The following is a 17227-nucleotide window of genomic DNA, read 5'->3' on the forward strand; positions in this document are numbered from 1 at the left end:
AGAAGTTATAAAAATTTTATTACGAAAAAATATTGACATGTATTGGAAATATTAGTAATTTCTCGGAGGTAAAAAAAATGTAGCCTAACTGCTGCAGCGATAAGTGACGTCAGAGTGCCTGAAATAAGAAAAGACAAAGAGGCGTTAAACTAGATAAGTTTTCCTATACAGTGAACTAGGATTATGAAAAAATATTGAAAATTAAAAAAATTACGATGTTGTAAAAGAAAAAGTTCGAATTTAGCAAAAAAAAGTGCCCGTTTTTTGCGTGGCAAATTGACATTTGTTGACGGATTGAAAAAATCCTAGTTTACTGTATGACAAAACATGTACTGAGTATGCCTATCAAATTTGAAGTTGATTAATTAATTTGTTCGCGAGTTATGACTGCAGCAAATTTCGAAAACGTTGTTTCGAGAAAAACGCGTTTCAAGTTTTAACTATTGATTTTTTTGTTATAAAAGAAAATTTATCATACAGCTATTCAACTATTCCAGGCCCATATAATTCGCCTTCCTCTTGTTCGAAAAATTGTTGCTGGGCCGCTGCAGCTGTCCTGCGAGCTGTCCGAGCCTCCTTTGAAGCTTCGCGGTGCCGTTTTTCTGCTACCTTCGTGTCTCGTTTTTCTGCATAATCTTTGGCAGAGGGCCCAATAATCACTCCCATTGTTTCAAATGCTTTCAAAATAGCTTGGAAACCTTCATTAAAAATTGCAACAGCAAAGAAATTGGCCAGTTCTATTGTTTTTAAACTAGTGTGAAGGTGTTTAGGAGCAAAGTGCCACAACAAACCATTATAACTTTCGTTATTATTTTGTGTATTACTACCCTTGCACCTGTTTAATAATTCAGGCCTACTTAAATCACTAAAAATTGGCTCTAGAACTTCTTGAATCTGTAGGTCCAGAGGGAGATAGTCATGTTTAAATTTCGTCATGTCGTACTGGTGTACTCAGTCGACTGCTCTAGCGTGTGTCGATTTCCCTGGAACTTTGTTTTCTTATTGATACTTCTAGCGTTAGAGTATGATAGAGTGTGTGCCTTTTTGAACACTATATTGACTTTTCCCACTCATTTTGAATGAAATTCGCGCTGCGATGTGCTCTGCACAGTGGCTAAAAATGAACTAAACGAGCCGCTTACGTATACCTGCGTCGAGCGACTTCGAAACCTTTTGAGCTGGCAATAACGCTTTCGTACAAACATAAAGGGATTATTGTGAGTCCTTGGAACTACCAGGCTCTCTTTTCTATCTTTGAAGTATAAACGATTACGTCAGAGCCTAAGAACTACCGCAACTTTTTTTTTTGTTCACGCAGGGGAAATCCATCATGGATACCCCAGTCCTCTTTGGGAGGGGCGTTATGTCGGACTCTTACCGACTAAAACCCCTGCGGGATGTCTACCTGTCGGACCGTGAGGAGGAGAGTTAGGGGAACTGCTCCCGCATTCCCTCCCCAACCCCCCGGCCCCAGGACTCTAATCCAAGAGCCCCTCGCCTCCTTGTACCGCACCCCCCTTCCCCTTTCAGGGAATTAGTGGGAGAGGTGCAGTCCCCAAGCGGGTAACTCCGCCGGTTGGCCTTCTGGTATCACCTTGGAGGAAGGGGACATCCACCCTTCCTCCTTATTCCCCTTTCCTAAAGGGAGACGGGTGGATTTTTGGGGAGGTGGGACCGACTTCAATCGGGTTCCCCACCTCCCCTTCTCCTCCCTATCCAATCACTCGGGAGAGCGGGAGGTCTTCCTCCCGCTCCCCTCCGAGTGGCGGAGCCTGGCCGAGGGAGCCGCCGGCCCGTGTAGGCCAACGGCCTCTCCTCGTCCGATGCCATCTCGAGCCCGCTGTTAATACCCCCCCCCCCAGGGGAGCGCCGACCCCGCCGTCCTCTGCGACGGCGTTTGCCAGGCCGGCGCCTCCATTCGGCGGCCTCCTTCTAGGAGATTACCTCCCCGCAGAAGGAGGCCGCCGCGTCCTACGCCCTCTCGCTCCCACACATGGCTCGCACTAGGTGCGGGAGCAAGAGCTCCCCGTCGCGGCAATCCACCGCCCCGAGCAGGACCTGGCGCTGTTCATCCCATGCTGCACAGGCAGCTAGGGTATGCAGCGCCGTGTCCTTTTGCTCGGGGCAGTGGTGACACCGAGCGGTTGGGCTCCTTCCTTATCCGGTGCAGGTATCTCCCGAAGCACCCATGCCCGGTCAACACCTGCATCAGACGGAAGGACATTCCACGCCCCCCCGTCTGTCATTTCTGACAGACAGGGGCGGACAGAACTACCGCAACTGCCCGGCGTCCTACCTCGCCGGCGAGAATCGAGTTTATGGCCCCCGACCAGTTGCGCTGTCGTATCATACCTGCCGTTTCTAAAATATTTCAGATACAACCATAACACTTCAGGATATTATTCTACAGATGTTAAACTGTCAAAAAATGCAAAAGAAAATTCGATTTTTTCAAACCGTCACACTAGGTAAGCTCCTTAAGACGATCAGCACTTGTAACGCTGGTGACATATCCTTTATACGCCCAGCCTGAGAAGATAACCTCTCTTCTACTAAGCCTATCACAAACCGCACTGATTCTTTTGACAATCTGTACCGATTTCGAAATTCAATATCATTTAATGTTCCAAACGGATCAATTCTATCACGAAAAACTTTGCGGCCTCCTTTCTCGTAACTGTGCAACATTCTGCACTTCCCGTATATCATTCATCACGCGAATGTACTCCATTGCTTTCTTTAAATGTGACAGGAGCTGTTACGCTGTGCGCTTATACATGGCCCTGACCACTTTTATCGCGCGCTGCTAAGATATTGATATGTTAGCGAGCTGTTACGACTTATTCGTGGTTCTGAATAAGGATTTTGCTCTAAACACGCGTGATTATCGATATGTTCTAATAAAACGCTGCTATTATCACGTTGAGAATACGCGCTAATAAGAACGCTAACATCTCGACTTGTTAGCGTGCTAATATCTTTGTTAGCGCGTTCTGAATATGGGCCATAATGTTTATTCACATAAAACTTTTGAACTGTGACAGATAAACGAATTCTGCGATATGTGCTGAGTTGAATAGGGTCTATTTTGATATTCACTGCCAGCACTGAAATTATAGTATATGTGATACGAGGGTAGTTTGATAAGTCAGTGACTTTTTTAATAAAAGATAATTTTTTCGGCAAATAAGCGTCTTATTTTTCAACGTAGTCTCCTTTTAGCTCGATACATTTAGTCCACCATTTTCCCAATTTTTTTATTCCTTCCAAATAATAGGTTTTCTCAAGGCCCTCAAAATAGGCATTTGTTTCAGTGATGACCTCTTCATTCGACCCAAATCTCTTACCGCCCAGCCATTTCTTCAGGTTTGGAAACAGGAAATAGTCGCAGGGGGCTAAATCTGGTGAATATGCTGCATGGGGTAGCAGTTCGTAGCCCAATTTATGGACTTTTGCCATGGTGACTACATACGTGTGCACCCGTGCATTGTCCTGATGGAACAGCACTTTTTTCTTCGCCAAATGCGGTCGTTTTTGCTTCAAATCAATATCGAATCTGTCCAAAAGTTCTGAATAATATTCGCCGGTGATCGTTTTACCATTTTCAAGGTAATCGATGTGAATGATACCGCGTGCGTCCCAAAAAACTGTGGCCATGATCTTGTTGGCCGACAGACCCACCTTGGCCTTCTTTGATGCACGTTCACCCGAAGAAACCCACTGTCTTGATTGTTCCTTGGTCTCTGGTGTGATGTGATGGATCCATGTTTCGTCTACGGTAACGAAACGGCTCAAAAACTCGTTCGGATTGCGGCTGAACATCGCCAAACACTCCTTTGAAATGGTCACACGGTTGCGCTTATGGTCGAGTGTGAGCAATCGCGGCACCCATCGCGCGGATAGCTTTTTCATGTCCAAATATTCATGTAAAATGTGATGTACCCACTCAGTTGATATGCCTACAGCCTCAGCCACTTCACGCACTTTCATTCTCCGATCGTCCAATATCATTCCATGGATTTTATCGACGATTTCTGGCGTGACGACCTCTTTTGGGCGATCTGAACGTTCGGCGTCACTTGTGCTGGTACGACCACAACGGAACTCAGTAAACCACTTCTTAACCATTGAAATTGATGGTGCAGAGTCCTCATAGTATTTATCAAGCTTTGCCTTGGTTTCGATGATGGTTTTTTTACGCAAAAAATAATGCTTAATCAGCACACGAAATTCACTTTTTTCCATTTTCGTTAAAATTCACGAGGTCTGCTTTCAATGGCTGTCAAACACCAACTAAATGGCGCAGCTTGCCCAAACTTGTACAGTAGTCTATTAATAGATGGCAGTTGACGGGAGCAGTGCTGCATTTAAAGTTACTGCGCGGAAAATTCAAAAAGTCACTGACTTATCAAACTGCCCTCGTATAAACTATATATTTTCTATATTGGCAGTGAATTTCGGAACGCAGCCGTAGCTACAGCTATACTATAGGAAAGAAAGAGATTGTGCAGATCGCGCTTTCCTTTTCTACTGCCCGAACCTTGCCGAACGCCGGGCGCACACGGACACGGCTCAACACGTGCATACGTTGCCCCTCCATATGCGCGAACATGCGGGCACTGCAGCGAATCTGGCAGCTCTGGGCCTTACGCCGTTTCTCGCGTCGCGCACATAGCACGAGATGCTGCCGCGTCTCTTGATTCCCTACAATGGCTTTCGTCAGAAAGTTGGTTGAGTTATTGTAATCGGAAGATTTTAAAGATGTCATTGGAGATGATGGTCGCATTGCACCTCCGAGTTGTAATCTATATAATGTGACGTGGCGGCCGTGGAGGCGCCCGTCACAGTGTGAACCCTCAGTCACGACACGAGATTTGCGGGGGGGCCGAAATACCTCCCCGCGCACTAATTAAAATTGGTGTCACCAAATTAGAAGTGAGAGCGTGCAGGTGTGACGGTCTCGCGCCCCCGAGCTTTGTGCCCTTGGACCTCCCGAGCCGACCAACAGAACAGGAAGAGCAAAAGGATGTAGAGAACGACGTTTATCGCCGGCACTGCGCACATCCCCTCCCCCTAGGTGATTGCTCTCGATTTTCCTTTTCTATTACCGAATTATGAGTCGTCCCGAAAGGTATTATCGCTGCCGCGTTTGTTGTTCAATAGGTCACAGAGATAACACGGGAAAAGGAGACGAGAGACCGACGATCACACTCCCGACGCATGGCACGATAACCGAAGACAAGGCGCGGATCCACGGGCGAGACAAAGAAAGCCAGAGAGAGAGAGATAGAGAACGAGAGCGAGATAAAGCATCAGTTCCGCGGACCAACAACAATAATCCGCGGAAGGATTGTCGTACCGTTGGAGTAGGCGAGGAACGGGGAGAAGAGAAACCCCTCGCAAAAACGGAGAGAAAGAAAGAGCGGAAAGAAAGAAATTCCGTTTCGCTCAGAAAAAGATCAGATTCGTTTTTGGCCTCGAATAGAAGAGACTCCGTTTTGCGAAAAGAGAGACGAATACGTTCTTGCCGCCGAGACAGCTTTTCGTTTTGCCGCTCGACGATAGTTTTCGTTTTGCCGCTGGGAAAATAGTCAATTGGGTATGTCGCGAATACGAACCGGCTTGGTGTTTCGCATCTGTCAAATACATTTTGGTGTATCGCCCGTGAGGGATCTAATCTCGTGCGATACCGCACTGAGAGAAGGACAACCTCCCAAAGTGCCCGAGCGACTGAGGGACCGAGCGACGAGAGCAGAGACGACCGAATAGGGCTACGCCGCCGGGAGGTTCCCGTAATTGTAAGACCGTCCACCTGCTTCTTGTCTCGAAGTGTCGTATTCCGTCGGACGTTAGCGGGTTGTTGCAAAGAGCGGTTTCGACCTCGCGAGTACGAATATGGAAAACCAGTGTACCGTATCGCAAGGAATCGGAGTTTACCATCTCCCGCTTTTAATAAATCAAAGTCTCGCTAAAAATCCCGTTTTGTTCTTTTCGGTATTTTCCGCCTCCTGATTTCCGACCGGACCCACCTGCCGACTTAAAACAGTTCGCAGAGCTACCGGTCCCGCTGGATCCCCGCGTAGCGGTCCCGCGTGTTGGTAATTAGCGTTAGTGAGTGGTGCAGCCCGCTGCACCTGGCACTCAACAACTTCGCGTTTGGCTTGGCAAGAAAGACCGCGACGCGCGGACCGACGGCGATTTGTCGGCGCTTAGAAAATAGCGTCAAAATAAACAAGTGTCTACTACTAGTGCGCAATTAAGTTTCCGGGTGTTTTGATCAATGAAAAATAAAAATTTCAAGAGAAATACAAAAAATGGTTTATTCAAAGTATCGTCCCTCGCTAGCTACACATTTTTGCCATCTCTCTAGCAATACATGAATATCGCGACGATAAAACGATGCGTCTTTGGACCGAAACCATTCATCTAACCAATGTTACACTTCTTCGAAATTGGCCAAGTGTTGCCCAGCCAAGCCATGCGCCATTGACCGGAACAAGTGATAATCGGAAGGGACCAGATCTGGCGAATACGGCCGGTGTGGTAGCAGATCCCATTTCAGCGTTTTAATGATGTCCTGGACGATGGAAGTGCGATGGCACGGAGCGTTGTCGTACTGCAATATCACTCGTTCGTGTCTCGTGTCTCATTTTGGCCGTTTTTCGAGCAATGCATGATTCAAATTGATCAGTTGTTGTCGGTAGCGATGCCCATTGACAGTTTCGCCCAGTTTCAGCAGCTCATAGTACACGATTCCTTTCTGGTCCCATCAAACGCTGAGCATTGTCTTCTTTCCGAAGCGATTTGGCCGTGCCATCGATGTTGATGCTTCGCCAGGTGAAAGCCAGGAATTTTTGCGTTTGGGATTCTCGAAATATATCCACTTCTCATCGCCAGTAACGATTCGATGCAGGAAACTCTTTCTTTCATGCCGCAAAATTTCAAAAGTGGCTCTTCGATTTTCCATCTGTCTCTCAGTCAACTCATGCGGCACCCATTTTCCTTCTTTTTGAATTTTTCCCATGTAAACATTTGGAAATACTTTGGCGAGTCATGTTTAATGCCTCCGCAAGTTGATTTTGTGTTTGCGTATCATCTTCATCCAGAACGCTTGCAGATCGGCGTCCTGAATTGTTTTTGGTCTTCCGGAGCGCTCCTTGTCCTCAGTGTCGAAATCGCCACCTCTGAAGCGTTTAAACCAATCTTCACAGGTAGTTTTCGATGGTGCATGTTCGCCGTAGGCCTCCTAAAGCAAACGACGTGCTTCAGCTGCAATTCTTTTCAAGTTAAAGCAGGAAAACCAAGCTTCCCGCAAATTCTGTTTATTTGGCACAAAACTCGACATCTTCGTTGTTAGAAAAAGTATTTTTGCGTTGCGATATGTGTTGGTATTACGACTGGTTATTGTTAACAGATGTCCGAGCTATAAAAAAGCACAACTTCAGACGTGTATTTCAACTACATGTGTCGTTAGCGCCATCCATATGCCCTGGAAACTTAGTTGCGCACCTAGTATGTTTGAGAGTCTTTCGTTAATGAAATATAATTTACGTTCCGAAGGCGCCATTAGATTTACTGGGATGGATCCGTTAATTGTGTAGTATTGGACGCCGATCTGCAAACGTTATTGGATGAAGATGATACGCAAACACAAGATCAACTTGTGGAGGCATTAAACAGGACTCACCAAGGTATTTCCAAACGTTTACATGCTATGGGAAAAATTCAAAAGGAAAGAAAATGGGTGCTGCATGAGTTGATTGAGAGAGAGATGGAAAATCGAAGAGCCACTTCCGAAATTTTGCGGCATGAAGGAAAAAGTTTCCTGCATCGAATTGTTACTGGCGATGAGAAGTGGATATATTTCGAGAATCCCAAACGCAAAAAATCGTGGCTTACACCTGGCGAAGCATCAACATCGACGGCACGGCCAAATCGCTTCGGAAAGAAGACAATGCTCTGCGTTTGGTGGGACCAGAAAGGAATCGTGTACTATGAGCTGCTGAAACTGGGCGAAAATGTCAATAGTCCTCGCTACTGACAACAACTGATCAATTTGAACAATGCATTGCTCGAAAAACGGCCAGAATGAGACACGAGACACGAACGAGTGATATTGCAGTACGACAACGCTCTGTGCCATCGCACTTCCATCGTCTAGGACACCATCAAAACGTTGAAATGGGATCTGCTACCGCACCCGCCGTATTCGCCAAACCTGGGTACCTATTATGGAACTCGTCGGAATCGATTCCGATAGGAATAATTCCGTTTATCGACGGTTACTTTATTATGGACAGTCGGAGTGTTTACGAATCAATCGGAAATTTTCCGAATCGATTCGGAAACTTTACGACACCTCGTGAGGAAGCAGAAAGTCAATTCCGACCGAAATATCGTTAAAAATGTACGAAATGCAGGCATAACTAGAGGTGCGTCCGGAAACGTCACCCGGGTGCTCTCTATTCCCTGTATCTTATTCTAATATTTCTTTTACTCCAACGTAATGAGTTCACCCGAGGGATGTTTCCGAACGTACCCTTGCGCCTTTTTCTTAATTAGTAAGTCGTGACAATGGTAAGTATCAGAATTGTTTATAATTGTTTAAACATAATTATATATACCAGGTATGTCGGTAATTACTTTCCGGTTTTTGTAACAGATGTCACTAGCCGTAAGTATGCAATGTTATGATTTGATACATATGTCATTTTATTCTACTGACATTAACCTCAAAACTACACAAGTTACGTTCCGCCAAAATAACAGCGTTATAGATTAATAATTTATTGAAAATGTCGAGTTTTGTGCTTGAAAACGTGCATTTGCGGCACTTTTTCATTACTTTTCTTGTTTAATCAAAAGAAAAATGCTGCTGAAAGTCATCGTTTACTGGTAGAGACTTACGGTGAGCATGCTCCAACCATAAGAACATGTGAAACGTGGTTTCGACAATTCAAATGTGGTGATTTCAACGTTCAAGACAAAAAACGTCCTGGTAGGCCGAAAACGTTTGGAGATGCGGAATTGCAGGAGTTATGGGATGAAGACCCAACACAAACTCAAAAACAATTGGCAGAAAAGTTGAATGTGAGCCGAGTAGCAATTTGTGAACGATTACAAGCGATGGGAAAGATCCAAAAGATGAGAAGATGGGTGCCACATGAATTGAATGACAGGCAATTGGAAAATCGAAAAATCGTCATGAGCAGCAGTGAAATGCTGCTTCAAAGATATGAAAGGAAGTCATTTCTGCATCGAATAGTAACGGGTGATGAAAAATGGATTTATTTCGAAAATCCCAAGCGAAAAAATTCATGGTTATCACCTGGCGAAGGCGGCCCATCGACTGCAAGGCCAAATCGCTTTGGTCGCAAGACCATGCTCTGTGTCTGGTGGGACCAGGTTGGTGTCGTATATTATGAACTGTTGAAACCTGGAGAAACAGTTAATACTGATCGCTACCAACAACAAATGATCAATTTGAACTGTGCATTGATCGAAAAACGTCCACAATACGCTCAAAGACATGATAAGGTGATTTTGCAGCATGACAACGCGCCGTCTCATACAGCAAAACCAGCCAAAGAAGTGTTGAAATCACTTGGATGGGAAGTTTTATCGCACCGTACCGCCGTACTCTCCAGACCTGGCTCCATCCGACTACCACCTTTTCGCATCGATGTGGCACGCGCTTGCACACACGGCAATACTTATGCACTGCTCATATATACCCTAATACTAATGCATTGCTCGCGCGAACGCAAGGCGGGAAGGTTAGGTCATATAGACTGCACCATAGTGCAGCTAGGCTACATTTTCCGTGTATTTTTCCGTGTAGCATATTTTGCCACGCAGACATCATATTTGCTTATCAGACTTACATAGGCATCTTCCTTATATTAGTATCTAGGTCAGTACAGAGCCCGATTTTGCATTTAGGTTCTTGAAAATTTGTAATAAATGGAAATATAGGCTCGTGCTGCACCGCGGGATGCACTTTCGTTCAAAATTTTTATTTGATTTTTATTCAGACCTTTTTTCCAAAAAAGCGCTCTGTACGAGCATGCGGACGTTTCTCCTGATTACAAATATCATAAGGTGATTCTCTTCGTATTTTGTTCATAATTTGCAATATAATTTTGCCTAGTTCGCGGGACTCCGCAAGAGGTCTAGTAGGCTCCTGTAGACCCTTAAAAGTAATTTTCAGTCTGTAATTTTTTAGTACACATATTTAATCACTTTAAATGTAACTGTAACAATAACAGAATAAGGTAATTATTTAGAAAACAGACCTCACCTTGGCTCAAACTCACCTATTTTGTGTATTTTAACGTATAGAAGCCGAATCTGCAAGTAAAAATGGTCTCTCGGCTCTAGTTTGCGAGAAATAAATAGTTAAAAAGTGACACATGCGAGGTTAGGAAATCTGTCATGTCGGTAATACAAAGATTTATGGTCTGTCCTTTTTAGTCGAAAAGTGTAAAATAGTACATGTTAGGGAGGGGCGAAGCCCTCTCCCCAAAGACATTTTCATATCATATATGATATATTAAACATATACAATATATTACAATATATTAAACAATATAATACAATATATTAAACAATATATTACAATATATTAAACAATATATTAAACATATACATGATATATTAAACATATAAATTTTTGGCTCATGTATCAGTGGTTATTACACAACAAAAGTAACCACTGATACATGAGCTAAAAATTCATATGTTTAATATATGAAAATGTCTCAAACATACAGGGTTCTCAAATCGTTCTTCGAACAATAAAATATCTCGAAAACAATCAGTTTTTTGAAAAAATTTTTCAGGCAAAAGTTGTAAGGTTTAAAATGATCTATTTACTGATCTTATCAGTTTGACCTTGACTAGCGTCAACAAGGTCAGGGCAGGGTCACCTTGAACTTTTCAAATGGAACAACCTACTTTTTTTGGCATATTCTTATAACGTATTTCAAGAGCTTTCCAAAACACGACAACAAAGTATTTTTTTGTTAAGTACATCTCGAGGTATGAAGCTTCAAAGTTACAATACCGTCGGCATTAGCATTACCCAAGGTGTACCGAGTGGAGGTTGCACGATCGGATTTACATCTCTTGTGTGTGTGTGTGTGAGTGTGTGTGTGTGTGTGTGTGTGTGCGTGTGTGTGTGCGTGTGTGTGTGTGTGTGTGCGTCTACGTGTTATGTAACAGAAACAAGGACCCCACGATTCGTCACTCCCGTAGTATTTGAATATTTATTTAATTGAAAAATGTTGCACATCTTAAAAGATGAGATAAAGTCACTCTACACAACACAAAGGGTTTGGAGTCATGAAATACTACGGGAGTGACGAACCGTGAGGTCCTTGTTTCTGTTACATAACACACACACACACGCACACATACACACGCGCGCGTCCACACCCACACACACACGCGCGCGCGCACACACACACATACACGTGCCCACACACACGCGCGCGCGCATACACAGACACACGCACGCACGCACGCACGCACGCACGCACGCACGCACACACGCACGCACGCACACGCAGACGCACACACACACACACACATCAGTAAATAGATCATTTTAAAACTTACAACTTTTGCCTGAAACATTTTTTCCAATAACTGATTGTTTTCGAGATATTTTATCGTTCGAAGACTTTTTGAGAACCCTGTACGTATACATATAGTACCAAACATATGTACACACACACACACACACACGAAGGATACAAGGGGGGCTTTCGGCCTCCTCCTGCACCCCCCCCGTTTTCGTTGCGCATTAAAAGTTATATCCATAAGTCTCTATATTACCGACATGACAGATTTCCTAACCTCGCATGTGTCACTTTTTAACTATTTATTTCTCGCAAACTAGAGCCGCGAGACCATTTTTACTTGCAGATTCGGCTTCTACACGTCAAAATATACAAGATAGGTGAGTTTGAGCGAAATCCAAGGTGAGGCCCGTCTTCTAAATAATTACCCAGAATAATATTAATAATAATAATAAATATAACTCATACTTTTTGCAATTAACGTATGAATACATATAGAATATACCTGCATAAGATAAGCGACATCCAACTGTCAAAAAAAGTTAGGTTAAGCATCGATCGACATGTTCGCGGGCTCAGCTGAGCGACAAGCATGTTCACAGTCGTCACCTTTTTTTGGTAACGCAGGGGAAATCCTTCATGATTACCCCCGACCCTTGGGGGGGTTCTGTCGGACTCTTACCGACTAAAACCCCTGCGGGATGTCTACCATTCGGACCGTTGTGAGGGGAGTTAGGGGAACTGCTCCCGCATTCCGTCCCCAGCACCCCGGCCCCAGGGCTCTCCGGGAGCCCCTCGCCTCGAGTACCGCACTCTGTCCCACCAAGGGAGTCCGGGGTCCCCCGACCGAATCCCCGGTCGGGTTGGCCTTCTGGTTTTATCTTAGGGGGAGGGGACATCCACCCTCCCCCCGCACCCATTACTTTCCCTCTAGGAGGAGGGTATAGGGGAGTGGAGCCATCCTCAGCTGGACATCCACTCTCCTTTTTCCCTGACGCTACCAACGTACGGAGAGGGCAGGCGGGTTCACTCACCCACCACCATCCCCTCCCCGGCGTGTCCGGAGTCGGGCCCGAGGCGGCCGAGGGGGTGGCCGCTCCTCCTCGACCGACTCTACCTCGAGCCCACTGCCGATTCCCCTCCCCCGGGTCGACGCTCCCACTCGGCGGCCTCCTTCTTGGACATCACGTCCTTGCAGAAGGAGGCCGCCGCTGACCATGTCTCCTCGCTTCCGCACATGGCGTTCACCATGTGCGGGAGCGAGAGTCCCCTCTCACGGCACCCCACCGCTCTGACCAGGGCACGGCACTCCTAGCCCCATGCCGAGCATGCAGCCAGTGTGTGGTGCGCCGTGTCCTCCAGCACAGGGCAATAGTGGCACCGGGTGGTGGGCTCCTTCCTGATCCGGCGCAGGTACCTTCCGAAGCACCCATGCCCGGTCAGTACCTACACCAGATGGAAGGACACTCCACATCCCCTCCTGCCCGTCAGTTCGGACAGGCAGGGGCGGACAGCCTCGGCCTTTGCGAGCCCGGGCCCCCGGGGGTCGGACAATATGTTCTTCCACTTCTCCAGGGTCCGGGCTCTGGCCTGAAGCCTCAGGGCCTTCAGATCCCTGGCCGTCAGGTCATCCCCCTCGCGAAGCTCCTTCACCCTCCAATAGAGGGTGCTCCTCTCTTCGGCGAGGAGCTCCGCGGGGGGGGGGGCGATCAAGATGTTCGCCGCCATGTACGGTATTATACGGTACCCTCGAATCGCCCTGATCATGACAAGCCTAAACGCCTGCCGCATGCAGCTCCTCCCGCTGCGGCCTATCAGAAGCTGGGGCGTCCATATGGGATCCCCATACAGGGAGATCGAGAGCACCGCACTCACGTACAGGCGGCGAGCCCTCCAACCTGGGCCCCCTTGGGTGCGCATTAGACTGGCTATCGCCAGTCCAGCCTTGCGCACCCTGGGGGCCAACTGCCTGAAATGAGGCCCGAAGCTCCACCGACTGTCCAACGTCAGGCCGAGATATTTTATCGTCGGCCCGACGCGGATATGGACGCCGTCAACCAGGACCTGTGTCTCCGGTGGCGCCCCTCGACTGCCGTCGTGAAAAAACACAGCTTCAGTCTTTTGGGGCGCCACGTTGAGACCCAGGTCCCTGATGGTTCCCACCACAGATGCCAGTGCCGCCTCCGCACAGAGGCGGGCTTCCCCCCAGTTCTCCTCCCCGGCTGCCACTAAAGTGTCATCCGCATAGCATATGATGTGGCAGCCCGGGGGGAGCGGAGTGCGCAGCACCCAGTCGAACGCGATGTCCCACAATAGGGGGCCGAGAACCGACCCCTGTGGGATACCGCGCTCCATTATGCGCCGGCCTTGGACTCCGCCCTCCTTAGGGAAGGCGACGTCCCTGTCCCCGAAGTACGCCGAGGATTCGCCGGAGATAGACGGGCACCCCGTGATACACAAGGGCCCGTCCAATCTCCGGCCAGGGCAGAGTATTAAAGTCATTGGTGATGTCAAGTGACACCGCCAGTAACACCCCACCCTCCCTCTCCACGACCGTCCGGGTCAGGTCTCGGAGGCTCTCCCCTGTGGACGCCACCTTGCCGTGGTGGGGGAGCTTGCGTGTCCCTATGATGTACAGAACTGTGCCGGCGGGGGTTTCGGCCCCTGGCAGGTTCTACCATGCCGGAGTGGTCTGTATAGAGGGGCCAGACTAAGAGCGTCCATAATACTCCTGGATGGGCAGCTGCCTCCAGGTTTTAAATAGGGTCCGGAGGGTCTCATTCGTGGGACCCAAAGGATCTTACAGCGCGGGCAGAACGGGCTCGTGAGCCGGGTGAAGGCAACCGTTCTAGGGGAAGGAAAACCCTGATTGCAAACCCGTACTTGTCAGGACGTATAACCTGACACAATTGCGAGGGGCCAGGGTGCTTCGGCACTCTGGTACAGGGGACTCAGGCAACCCCGGCTGACACTAGCCTACCATACCGTAATCCTAGGTCATGTCTCTGGGGCCGGAGGTCTTGCCTTAATTGGCCGGACCGCAAGTCGGGTCCTCTATAAAACACCACGTAATCCTACGGTTGAGGCATGCCACGGTTATGGGATGAATGGCAGGTGCGTGACCTGTCGCTAGTGGTTCCTCACCTTGGGCACCTGGCGAACTCAAGGGACATGCTAGCCTTACCCCGGGTAATGCGGGGGCTCTACCCGGGGTCGACGCCCACTTCCCGCCGTACTCGTGGGACTTAGTATGAGATCTCAATTATTAAACAAAAAAACCTCCGAGTCTTCGGACTCAGAGTCCCGAATATGCGGGTGTAGCAACCCGCCTAAGGGCTCACCACCTGCTTTGGCAGGTGATTTTTCGACAGAGGAAGAGAAAGGAGCGAGGATGGGCAGAGATCTGCCGGCGGGTGCCATCTTCCCTTCCCCCGGGGAGAGAGAGCAAATGGACCTCGGGGGAATAGCCTCCGGGGGACCATCTACCGAGGGTTATAGTCCATCCCCCTCAACGGCTACTGAGGATAGTAGCCAGGACTACCGCCCTCACCGGAGGGTTGGTAGGGTGAGCTCTCCGCGGAGGGTAACGAGAGCGGCCACCCAACGAGGGATAGGCATGTCCTTGGGGTCCGGGGCCCCCGTGGGCCAGGGGGCGCCGGTACCAGGGGCCAACAAGCCCGGCCCCCTCTGTTCGAAGAAGAAGCAGAGGGAGTCACAAGGGGCCAACCGGGGAAAGAAAGGTCTGGGGACCGGGAAGAAAGGGGGGGTGTCGGTGACGAGGATCGCGGGGCCGGTTGTCGTCACCGACGTTCTCCTCTCACAAGGATCCAGATACCAGGTCCGAAGGGCAGGGGGAAAGACAACGCTGCATCCAGTGGGGACCAACCAGAGGAACAGCGACGCTGTCACTGGAACAAAGAGGGTGAGGCCCTCTACTAGTACAGGATCCACGTCGGTGGCCGAAATTGTTGAGGGCCCGGTCCCGGCCCTTATACCAGTGGTAAGAGGTAGGGGTAGACCAGCCACGACCGGCAAAGGGGTTGGCTTGAAGGAGAGGAGAAAGAAGGAGGTGAAGGACAGGAGAGAGGAGCGACTCGAGAGGTTGGGAAAGGAGGCGTGGAGCCTCCTCGAAAGAGAGCTCCTGCACACGCTGGCGGACAAGCGCCCGGCTGAACTAGTATTCAAAGACGCCTCCTCTCTGAATCTTATCAGGGGGGCGAGTGCAACGGAGCTGGCCGATGAGGTGGGACAGGCCTTGGGGGCGGTAAAGCTGGTGGCGGTGCGCTCAAATACGTTGAAGGGGACTTTCACCGGCCTGCTTAACCGGGCTGCTGCCACCACTCGGGCAGCCATGGCAACGCTGATCGCCAGAACGGCAGCACAAGAGGACGGAGGAGCAGACAGGCCGGAAGTGATGAGGGAGAACGAGGAGCTCAGGGGGGAGATTAGGAGGCTGCAGACGGAGAAGCTTAAGCTCCAGGAGGAGCTTCAGACGAGCAGGACTCCTGGGATCCCCACTCAGCCCCCTCCACCAGAGCCGTCCAATAGGAAGAAAACATACGCCGAGGTAACAAGCGGAGAGGCGTCAACCTCGGCGGAGGAAGAGGGAAGAGAAGAGAAAAGGAGGAAGAAGAAGAGGAAGAGGAGGAGAGTGGCGAGGGTCAGCTCCTCCTCTTCCTCCCATGGGGGGAGGTGAGGAAGGGGGGGTCTCTCCCGGGGGCTGTCCCGTTTACGACGACAGACTCCCGGGCGAGACTCCCTCTCCAACATGGAGACCCGAGCCTGAGAGGTGCAGGGGGATCTGGACGCCTCCATGGCGACCATGGCCCGTACATCCGGGGGCGGGGTGAGGTGACTGATGGATCAGAAGCCTCACCTCGTCTGGGGATGGGACAGGAGCCGGGTCGCTGGGGGGGGCGGGGCCCCCTGTACCAACCCAGGTGCATAAAGGAAAGGAGAAGGAAGAAGACCGCGGCAGGAGAGAGGGCCAGGCCCAGGCCCAAAAGACTCCGGTGGACAAGAATAGGAAGAGGGAAAGGGCTAGGGAAAAGAAGAAAAGGAAGAAAGCAAGGGCGAGGCTCAGGAAGGAGACGGAGAAGGAGATTGCCCAGGGAGGAGGAATGGGAATTCCGGCCAAAAGACTGGAAGGCTTGGAATTTGCAGAAGAATTGGGATTTGCGCTTCGGACAGAGGAGAAAAAGGAAGAGGCATGGTCCAAAGTCGTAGGAAGGAAGGAGAAGAAGAAGGAAGGGACCAAAACGGTTCCCACTCCTCCCCCTACTAATCAGGTAGGAACGAAGAAAGGAAGGAAGGGGGCGAGGCCGGATCAGCCGAAGCCGCCGAAGAGCACGGCCGTCACCATTACCTGCCCCCCCCCTCGATAAATATCGGGAATTCATGGCGGAGGCCAGGCGCCGGATAAGACCAGGATACCTGGGTATCCCGGGATCCTTGAGGGTTACCCAGGCCCTGAATAGGGATATGCTGGTCGAGGTGCCTGGCCTCACCGCGGGGACAGCCGCCGACCGGCTTGCAGAGGAGCTCCGCAAGCTGGCGGCGAAGAAAGACCCCGGTTTTCGCATCCGTAGGCCGGTCAAGACCGCAGCATTGCGACTGACCGGTTTCGATGCAACGACCGGGGCCGA

Source organism: Harpegnathos saltator, unplaced genomic scaffold (genome assembly GCF_003227715.2).
Source record: "Harpegnathos saltator strain DR-91 unplaced genomic scaffold, Hsal_v8.6 scaffold8, whole genome shotgun sequence".
NCBI classification, from domain to species: domain Eukaryota; kingdom Metazoa; phylum Arthropoda; class Insecta; order Hymenoptera; family Formicidae; genus Harpegnathos; species Harpegnathos saltator.